This window comes from Pinus tabuliformis, chromosome 8 (genome assembly GCF_031772625.1).
Source record: "Pinus tabuliformis cultivar Carrire ecotype Pingquan chromosome 8, CPIR1, whole genome shotgun sequence".
Lineage (NCBI taxonomy): Eukaryota > Viridiplantae > Streptophyta > Pinopsida > Pinales > Pinaceae > Pinus > Pinus tabuliformis.
In genome coordinates this window covers 2,053,467,407-2,053,479,055 of record NC_142294.1, presented here as the reverse complement: position 1 = coordinate 2,053,479,055, position 11,649 = coordinate 2,053,467,407, and positions in this window count along the sequence as shown.

Genomic DNA, 11,649 nt, shown 5'->3' with positions numbered 1-11,649 from the left:
CTCTCTAACTTCTTATTAATATTTGGCTTTAAACATGTAATTCATATGCATTTACAATTTTTAACCAAGCGTTCCAAACATGCACATTACACAATTCTAGACACAATGATTTTCCTACACTTATGTGACAACAACCATGTCTAATGCATAATCCCAAAAGTTATAATAGACAAATTGTTGTTAGAATAGCCTTGGGCGACAAACCATCCCAAAATTTACAATGATAACATATGCAAGGACACTCAACCACAAGCATGCCATAATATCTATTCAATACACCTTTGATATACATCTGCCCTTGTACCAAAGTAATTAATAGATTTAACTACACCCAAGGTGTGGATCTTATACAATAATCTGAGAGAAATCTTCATGCAACCCTTCATCACCTTGCTACAACCTATGGTGTGCACTACTCTGTGGCACATTGCAGAGCATTCGATAAACTAACTAAACTGTGGAATCCTTCTCCTAGTTATGGGATTAAGCCTCGAGTTTGAATTTCCCTTAATATGCATCCCCTCAGACTTTGGATCTAGCTCAGGGTAATCAGTTGCAAGAAAGATTGCAATGTGGTTGGCTTACAATTGGGTGGAGAGTTGAAGTCCTTTCTTCATTTTCCAGTCATCATTAAACACATAGATAAGTGTACATTTCTTATGTGTATTTCCTTATGGAGTGTGATGAATCTTGTTACATTGTGAATGGTGCAAGATCTTATGTGTTTGTAAATGTAAATGAATGTCTGAGTTTTGACACTCACTGTATCTTCATGATTAGAACGGTGTAATGTATGCACATGAATTTTAAAGTGTCCCTAGAATATGTTATTCATTATTATGTGCATGGTGAATGTGAAATTATGTGTTCATATTCAGTCAGTTAATTTCCAAATTTATCGGTATAATTAGTTTAACTAATCCCTACGCTAGTTATTTTGTAGCTAGAGGTGTGTCCTAGGCTTGTTTTTTTCCATGTAAAATCTTTGAAGTATTCAGAGGTATACTTCCCCTGACTCACAAACATCTCACCATCACACTGTCATCCTTCCAGCCCAAGGAAGTAATGTATCAATCCCATTTCCTTCATATCAAATTATCTTGCAAGGTCCTCCTTGTGTGTAAGTACTATGAGATGTGTGTGATCATTACAATGATGGGTGCACCTATTGGGCTAGTAGTTATATTGAATGCAAGAATGCAAGAATTCTAACCTATTTAAAAGGGGAAATTGATGAGAAAATTTGAGGTGATGAACTCATAGAAAATTACATATATTTACATTTAAGGATTGTTTATTATAAACCTGGAAGGCATTGCACACTTAGCTTATCAAAACAAGACATAGAATAGTCATTGACCAAACCAATAAGTACCCAATGTAGAATGCAACCAAACTGAAAGCAAGTACAAGGGATGATACTTCCCAAGGATCAAACATAAAATTCTTCTTCTCCAACAAGTCCTTATTAAGTACCTTTTGAATTTGAAATCCATTGCAGGTGGTTGTCGAATTCGTCAACTAGTAATTAAGGAGAACATTAAGAGTATCTAGCATATCCATTGGTTCTCGTAGTTTATTATTTACCTCTTTAGACGTGGAAATTCCTACTCAAGTATAGAGGATAACTCATATGTCTTTTGTTTCTTATTTTTCTATTATGATTGCTCTACTTATTCTCTCATTTGGACATTTTCAGCAACAAGTTGATGAACTAGTTGTTGCATTGAGTCCAATCAGTCCTCTCTTTCGCTTAGGCAAGCTCGTTGTAGTTTATCCATAACTAAACTTATGCAATTAGTCTAGACAACTTCATTTTCTTTATTTTTTCATAGCATGATAATATTCTTCCTCATTCTCTTCCACTTAATAGAAGTTTCTCTAGAGACAACATGAAATAGTTGAAATATGTAAATATCCAATACATCTTTCGGATCATATGATATGTTAGCCTCCTGTTGCAACAGGGTATCATCTTTCATGATTGACATTTTTACATGCCAAATATGTCATCTTTCATGCGACAAGGTTCCATATTTCCAGACAGAGACCAAAGAAGAAGATAAGAAATATGCTAGTCCAAATGCCACTGCTGTTTCCAATTTTGATGAGTTGTCCCAGTTTTGAAGAATTTTCTTTTAAGGGAGGTCCAAACAGTCTAATCTTGGTCTCCCTAGGTTTCAATTTCTTGTTTTAGAATATAGAGAATAATATCTGACCAAACAGTTTAATCTTGGCAGATTTTGTAGATAGGTAGAGAATTAAAGGGACCCAACTGTTTAATCTGGGTCCTTGGCAGAAATAAGTGTAGATTCAGATAGGAAATCAGAAAAAAGAAAAAGAAAAATTGTAAATATGGTTCTGCAAGTCTAAGTGCACCCACCAAAAAGAAGAAAAAATGTTAGGGAAGTAGACTGGGTAGGTAGCTGTGAGGTTGCAGAATGATGATTTATAATCAATTTTGTGTTACAAAGTGCTTTATTTTTTCAGATCACAGTGCAGGCAGTTTTCATTCAAGGGAAATCAAAGCTGGACATCACTAACTCCCCTTTCCTCTTATTCTCCAAGTCACTTACTAATTTCCCAAAGAGGTCAAGATCTGCTTGATTCCTCTTAGTTCCATCATTCTCCGTATCAGTTTTCCTTGGTGAAGATCTGCTTCACTCAAGGATTTCATTTCTTTTCAGATTCTTTCCCCAAAATTAGCCTAAGGTCTCTAACTTTAGCGCCTGCTTATCATCTCCATATTAACCACTAACTTTAGTATATAACTCCCTATCAGTTTTCCCCTTCCCCTACTAAAACTATGTATATATAACTCCCCTATGTAAATATCCCCTCCCTGGCAATATAGCCATATTTTTATAAGTTCAGGAAAAAATAGTCTATCTGAGGCTGTTTTTAGCCCATCCGAGTCAAAACAGGGATTAATCTGACACCTGGCCAGATTAATAACCTCTTCCCTAGCCCTAAAACCCTAAAAAAACCCTCTGTTCCGTTCCTAACCCAAAGTTTGTACATAAAATATTAACCCGCCCATGTAAAAACCCATAAACCCACCATTCCCTAAGTTATTAACCCACCGCGCGCTTTATTAAATTCGGAATATTCGGCGCATATTCCCCGCTCGTATACCCCCGCCGCTTCACAGTCGCCGCCAGCCGTCTGATTGTCCGCCCCGCAGATCAACGGCTGGCGGGCCGTCCCATCCCCGAACCGCCCGAAGGTTAGCGTCCGGGAGATGGGCGGTATTCCCGCCGTACCTCCCGCCACGCGTCGCCTTCTGGACTGTGGCGGAGCCCCTCCCTCCGAAACCGCCCAGGCGCAAAGGCGGTGCGCCACAAAACCGCTTACCGCCATTGCCCGGTGACGTCACCTGCCTACGTCACCCCCTGCCCAGTCACCAACACGTCATCCGCCTGCGTGGCCTCCTGCCACTATACCGCCCAGTCACCCTGCCACCGTGTCCTGCCAGCGTGTCCCTGCCGTACCGCTGACGTCACCTCCGTACATGATGACATCACCCTGCCACGTCATCATGCTGACGTCATCGCTGACGTCACCCGCCGTACAAGGTCCCACCTGCTGACGTCATCAGCACTTTTTGGCGCGAAGGAGCAAAAATCGCACTTCGGAGCCCTGGAATCAAATTCTGAGGCAGTTTTTGATGAGCTGGATTTTTTAGGCCGAAATGGGGAATATTCAGGGAATCTTTTCATCATTCAGCCCCCAGGAGGCCCGAAAGGCGCAAAAATGACCCGTTTCTTCACAGAGCAGTCAGAAAGGCCCCGAGGACAGTTTGAAGAAGACAACGAGCCGAACAACGGCCATTAAATGCTGATTTAACACACAACACGTCACAACAGTAGCCTAGATTTTTTCAAAGAGTATCAGAGGAAGAAAAGAGCCAGAGAGTATCAGCCGAAGATTTTTTAGGGGCTTGAGGCACCTGTACATTAATGAGCCCCCAGCAAAGTCAAATCAATTAGCAGAAGCCCATCCCTGCTCTCAAATCACAGTTAAGGCATTCAAGGCCACCAGACAGCAGAGATACAGGAACCCATACACATTTATTTCAGAAATCACAGCACGAAGCCACCGAGGACACCATCATTCACTTCAATTTTGATACGGCCGCCCTCAGCGCAGCCCGAGTTATTTTTATGCATTCATTGCTGATAGAGTTAGGTCAATAAATCATTTTTTATGACCTGATTAGGTCAAGTTGTAATAAAAGTAGTAGATAGAGAGTTTTGCCCTATAAATACCGCCCTCTACATTGTTTCAAGGGTTGGTCAATTGAGAATTTTCGCTAGAGACTCGCACTGTATGCTTGATTCTATTTCTATAATCAAAGATTGCAGAAAGTTCAATGAATGGACTGTTTTATGTGCTGCTAATGTATTTCTGGAGACTAAAGATGGAATTCTTGTGCTGAAACGTGGAACAATAAGTGCTTCTTACCTTTGTTTATTGTTTACCACTATCTAAATAGCAGAAAGAAAGAATAGCTTAGAATTTGTTTACAGCACTCTATGCTCAATTTCTGCTGTTTTTTTATGTTTTCATCTGAATGAATTGGTAATGAATATGAATTCCTTCTGGCTCATGTTTACCCCAATTCACCTCTATTAGCCAATTACCTAGGGATTCTTTACTGCCCCTAGGTAGCGCTCTGTTACTTCCCTTTGTTAGGTTGATTGAGAGATTCTTAACTGCCTCTCTTCGCTTAGCATTCATTCCATCCATTAAATCCTAAAAAGTTGTTTCAGTTGCAGCTACCCTGCTCCATCTGTCTGTCCTGCGACCAAAGAAACACATCTGCAGTCCTCCTCCTTGACTCCACGCCCAATGGTTTGAAACACTCATGTCATACCTGCCTCTTTACTTGAAAACTTCAATTTTCTAGCCAAAACAAACAAAACCCCTTGAACTAACTAGCTAGCCTAAAATCCAATATCAAACTGTTGACACCTAATCCTCTGAGATTGGGTGAATGTGGAATGTGAACAGTCATCAAGAAGATGAACTGATCAGTCACATTCATGTATATAACAATAGCTACCTAATGAAATAAATGAATCAGTTTTTCTGCCAAGTCTGGAGTTACTCCTGGCCTGACATGGTATCAGAGCTCCTAGGTTCTAAAAATAGATGTAACTCCTCTGTCTGCCATATCCCCTCTGTCCTGCCATATCCCCTCTACCATATTCCTTTCTAGCGCTGCCTCTATTCATAACGCATCTGTCCATATTCAAAAAAAAAAAACTGATGCCATCTTCTCTCTGCCATCCGCTCAGCTTGTCGGATTTCTTGTTCTGGCTCAAACGTTTTTGCAGTCCGAAAGTTCTCTTCTATGTTAACGCTCTATGCACCCTAACGTTCTATGTGACATGATTTTCTACTACATTATCTCTCTCTGTCCTCTCTGCCAACGCTCTAGTGCTCTGGCATCGTTTTTTGGTTCATGAAACGCACTGCAAACTCACTTACTATACCTCATTACTGAACGTTGTTTTGACATTATTGAAACGCTGTGCTGCTCTTTTCATTCCATCTCAAACGTAAACGCTGTGCTACCCTTTTTCAATCCATTGAAACGCTGTAGGATAATTTGTGGCAGCGATATTTAGCCTGCTCTCAATTGCAGTCATCTCCTCAAGTGCCACCGAATCTTCTCCAATCTGCTGCAGCTCGGGCATCAGGGATTTACCGAAGGGATTGATTCCTTACCAACACGATATGAATTACCAAGAATGGCAACGACTTACTACCTGGAATGGCAACGACTAAACCAGGCCCGAGGTCGATGATACTAGTTCTGTCCGACATTCAATACAAGCAAACTGCTGCTACCGAATTGCGTGTTTTGAAGTTTGTCCTCCATTATGTTATAGTTAAAATTCCTTTAATGACAATATATTAATTCTGTGCAAAATATTCGATGCATATAGTTATATGCAAGAGAGGATGCATTAAATGTTAACGTTCACTGATTCGGCCGTCAGGCTTTGGAGGCTGTGGGGTCTAAACTCAAACGATATGTTATTTTGTCACCAAACGAACCTTAATCCATGGTCTGACATGGTATGAGAAAGATATGGAGTCTCTTACAGTTTAAAATTGTGGAGTCGGCGATTGGGAAGACCACTGAGATATTTGAGCACCACAGATCTTTTGTTGAATTTTAAACTCGTGTGAAAAGATTGAGCATCCCATGCTGTTTACTGCTGCGCATGCATGGAATGATTTTTATTGGTAGCTGTGTACATTTTTGAAAGTCATTTTCTGTCTATGTATTGAAGTTGTGATGACAGTGATTCAACAGGTATATGAAAATCTTATGTTAGAAATTTTAGTGGATGATAATACCCTTTGAGAATGCCCTTTTGAGTACATTACTACTGTATATTGGCAGAAATTTTTTTTATTAGCAGAAGTTTTTTTTTACAGAATGCATTCAATCATCTCTATGGTAGGAATAGTTCTCACTGGCAAGGAGAACTATCCTGAATGGTCCCGGATGATAAAACACACCCTCATCTTCAATGAGTTGTGGAAAGGAGTGTGTGTCGGAGAAGGAGACAATAACCCAGTACAGCCTACATCAGACAAACAGCTCGTCATTTGGGATAACAAGAACAACAAAGCATATGCATTAATCGCAGCATCTGTAAATGAAGAAGTAAGTCGCCATATTTCATCATATTCAACTGCCTTTGAAGCTTACAAAAGCTCAAAGAACTCTATGACTCACATTCTGCACTTGAAGTTGTTCAGCTCATGATTAAACTCTTCACTCTTGAACTGAAAAATAATGATCCTCTTGCTCTTGCATCTGAAGTAAAATCCATAATGCATGATATCAAATCCACTAAGGTTGAGCTGGATATCCCTCTTATTGCTTTTCTCAAGGCACTCTATCCTACTTACTCCAATTATCTTGAGTCTTTACAAGCAAATGGAAATCTTAAAGATATAACCTTTGACTCTCTTGTGAAAAAGTTTGCTGAAAGAGAGAAAGCCTTTGGAAAGAAGATAGTCCCTGAATCTTCTGAAGAGACTGTTTGCCTTGCTCATAAAGAAAAGCATCCTTCTCAAGATTCTACAAGAGGAAGAGGTGGACGAAGAGGAAGAGGAAGATACTTCAGAGGCAGGGGGGGGCAGACATTCTCAAGCAGAAAAAGCAGATCTGCATTGCATTCGCTGCAAACGAAATGGATCACATGATGCTTCTACATGTAAGCTACCATGGGACAAAATTGAGCAAAAAAGAAACCAGCAGAAAGGTAAAACTGATGATACAGACAAAGGTAAAGCACCTGAATCCGCTCACTATATTGAGGCACAATGTAAGATTGGAGTAAATGAAGATTTGTTTAATGCTTCACTTGCTTCTTCGAAAAATGATTGGTTGCTTGATTCAGGAGCAACCTGTCATATGACTCATAGGAAAGATTTTTTTGAAGATTTCACTGACAATGTTGATGGGGCAGTATACTTTGCAGATCAGTCAAAAATCAAGCCATTAGGGCTTGGTACAATCAGGCTTAAACTGCCCGGTCTTCCAGACTTTCTTCTGGATCATGTTCTATATCTCCCACAGCTCAAGAGAAACTTGCTGTTCTTGGTCCACATCCGCCAGCAAGGTCACTCCATTCATATGTTTGATGGCAAGCTTGAGGTAAGAAAAGCATTTGACCACTCACTTGTCATGAGGGGAATAGAAGAAGAAAGGCTTCTCAAACTGCAAGGAACCTCTGCTCATGCACAAAATTTCTCATATATTTCTCATCATGAAGAAGGTACACTTCCATCAAGTTTATTATGGCATGCTAGATTTGGACATTTAAACTATGACAGTCTCCGCTTATTGAAGAAAAATGGTGTTGCTGGTTTGCCTACAATTCCTAGAAAACATAAGCAATGTGATGTTTGCATTCTAGGAAAGCATAGCAAACAGTCTTTTCATGATTCACATTCAAGAGCACATAGGAAGCTTGAACTCATTCATTCAGATTTATGTGGTCCAATGCCTGTTCCTTCTGCAAATGGAAATAAATATATCATGAGATTTATTGATGATTACACCAGAATGTGTTGGGTTTATTTATTGAAGAACAAATCTGATGCTTTTCAAACATTCAAGAATTTTCATAAATGGATTGAAAATGATGCACAATCTCATATTGGGTCTATTCGCACTGATAATGGAAAAGAATATACATCAAATGAATTTGAACACTATCTTTGCCAACATGGGATTAAACATCAAACAACTGTGCCTTATAATCCCCAACAGAATGGTGTAGCTGAAAGAATGAATAGAACAATCTTGAATATGGTATGTTCCATGATCTTTTTCAAAAATGTAAAGATAATGTTTTGGGCTGATGCTGTTCTATGTGCTGCATATATAAAGAATAGATGTCCATCTAATGCTATAAGAAACAAGACTCCTTATGAATTGTGGTATGGACATGTTCCTTCGGTAAAACATCTCAGGATCTTTGGTTCCACCTGTTATGCTTTGATACCAAGGTTACATAGAAACAAACTTGGTGCTAGAAGTCGTAAGTGTATCTTCCTGGGGTATTCAAACACCTCTAAAGCATACTGCCTCTATGATGAAGTAAATAAAAAGTTTGTTGTATCTAGAGATGTCATTTTTCTGGAATCATCCAAATCTGACAATGTTGTTGAGTGGCAACTTGATCGCTTGGATAGATTCGCAAAAACAAAATCATTTCAAGAATTTGATAATCAGATTCCACATCTTGAAGGGGGAATTCCTATACTAGATCAACATGTGGAATATTCTTCTGAAGAACAATCTCCCCTGCATGAAACTCCAACAACGGATGATGCTTTAAGTGATGTAATTGATAGAATTGGGAGACTCAATCTTGATTCATTCCCAACTCAATCAACAGAGCAGCCTGGACCATCTCAGAAAGGTCCCCCAAAGTGGCTGACAAAGACACTTGAAAGTGTTCATCCTGATGAAATTGGAAAAACAGGAACCAGAAATTCAAACTGACAAAATGGAGGTGATGTAGATGACTCTAATTCACCTGTTGATATGGATGTTACTTATGATTGTGAATTGAACTTGTCTACAGATTTTGAACCAACTTCCTTCAAAGAAGCTGCTTCTCATGATGAATGGAAAGAAGCGATGAAAAAGGAGTATGATGCCCTCATAAAGAATGCCACTTGGAAGCTGGTTGATCCTCCATTCGGAACCAAACCAATTGGCTGCAAGTGGGTCTACAAGAACAAATACAAAGCTGATGGCTCACTTGACAAGCACAAAGCTAGGCTTGTGGCAAAAGGCTTTGCACAGAAGGAAGGGGTCGATTATGAGGAAACTTTTGCCCCCACAGCAAAATGGGCCACCATCCGGACACTCTTTGCACTAGCTGCTCAGAACGGTTGGAAAGTCCATCAAATGGATGTAAAAACTGCATTCTTGAATGGAGATCTAAAAGAGAATGTTTTTATGTCCCAGCCTGAAGGATTTGCTGTGAAAGGACATGAACATAAAGTATGCAAACTTGTGAAGTCCTTGTATGGCCTCAAACAAGCACCACGAGCCTGGTATGAAAAACTAACTGAGCATCTTCTGAAACTCAACTTCAATCATTTTGATCTTGATGATGCAACTTTATTTGTCAAGAAAGTTGGCAAAACAATTGTATATCTTGTGGTATATGTAGATGATCTTTTAATGACAGGGAACAATGAAAGCTATATTGCATCCATAAAGAAAGAATTAGGAAAAAGTTTTGAAATGACTGATTTGGGCTATGTTCATTACTATCTTGGCATTGAAGTAACCCAACATCCAAAATCCATATTTTTTTCTCAAAAGAAATACATTGGAGATTTGTTAAACAGATTTGGCATGACAGAGTGCAATCCTCTTTCTACTCCAATGGAACAAAACTTAAAGCTCACATCTATTGAAGGAAAGGAATTTGAGGATGCAACAAAGTATAGACAGCTTGTAGGAAGTCTCATCTACCTCACTACTACCAGAACAGACATTTCATTTACTGTTGGAATCCTCTCCAGGTTCATGCAAAAGCCTTGTGAGGGACATTGGTCTGCTGCAAAAAGAGTTCTAAGGTACTTGAAGGGAACTCAAGACCTTGGAATCAAGTATACACAGGTGGACGACTTCAGCTTGATTGGATACTCTGATTCAGACTTCGATGTAGACAAAGAAACTGGAGTATCTACTTCAGGATATGCTATGAGTCTTGGATCAGGAGCTGTCTCTTGGAGATCACGCAAACAATAAGTTCCAGCAGATTCCACAACAGAAGCAGAATACGTGGCAGCAGCTGAAGCAACGAAAGAAATTGTGTGGCTCAGGAAAATTCTTGAAGATTTGCAGGTAAAACAAGTACAATCAACTCCACTCATGATTGAAAACACCTCTGTAATAAAGTTGGCCAAGAACCCAAAGTTCCATGATCGTACAAAGCACATCAATACTAAATATCATCTGATCCGACATCATGTTGAGGCCAAAACAATCCATCTTCGTCATTGTTCCACAAATGAGCAAATTGCAGACATCTTCACCAAAGCGCTTAGAAGAGAAAAGCTTGAAAGATTCAGAATGATGCTTGGACTCACCAACATCCCTTCAAATTAAGGGGGGGAATGTTGACACCTAATCCTTTGAGATTGGGTGAATGTGGAATGTGAACAGTCATCAAGAAGATGAACTGATCAGTCACATTCATGTATATAACAATAGCTACCTAATGAAATAAATGAATCAGTTTTTCTGCCAAGTCTGGAGTTACTCCTGGCCTGACACAAACAAAGCTAAATAAGAAAGAGAGAGCCCTCTCTGACTGCAGGTGGGCTAGAACCCGCAGTCTAAAGTTGGTCTGTGGTTACCTCGGCCGTATCCTTTCTGGAACTCAAGGACAACCCGAGTGATAACATAATGGCGACTCCACTGGGGACTTTCCTCAGATAATTTCACGAAGAAGGTAAGAGAGTTCCGCTGAGACCACAAATCAATCTTTCCAATCACTGTTTATCTCTTAAAACTACAGATGAAGCCTGAATGTCAGCCAGGAAGCCTTTGAAACTGTTATCGTTGATCGTTAACAGAAGTAAATAAATGCTGCTTCAGTCAATCTTCATGCTAGTTTTAAGTTATAAATAGCTGTCCCAAATTTTGATCAGTTCTTTGCTAGTTTAAATAAAAATTTCCCAGAAAAATACCTAAAAAACAAGTTCAGAAGCTGGCTCCCAAGAAAAATTCACGATATACTAGGTCAAACCCAGATCCAGATCCTCCAGCTGTTTTTGAAAACCCTAACATAATCCCAAAAATCCTTAGGAAGCAAGGAAGACAGGAAGAGTTTGCTGATTTGAGTTCTGAAACAGATAATCCTAGCTATATTCCAACCCCTGTAAAGGTTTTATTCCAGTCTACCCCTGCTTCCCCTTATTCATCATCCACCTCTCACAGTACTCCTTGCACACCCCCATTTGTTGCACATACTACTACTACCACTACTGTTGTTTCCACTGTTCCAGTTACTCCTGTTATCCCTGGTGTCCCAGTTGTTCCTGTCGTTCCATTTATCCCCGTTGTCCCTGTTATCCCGGCCAATATGG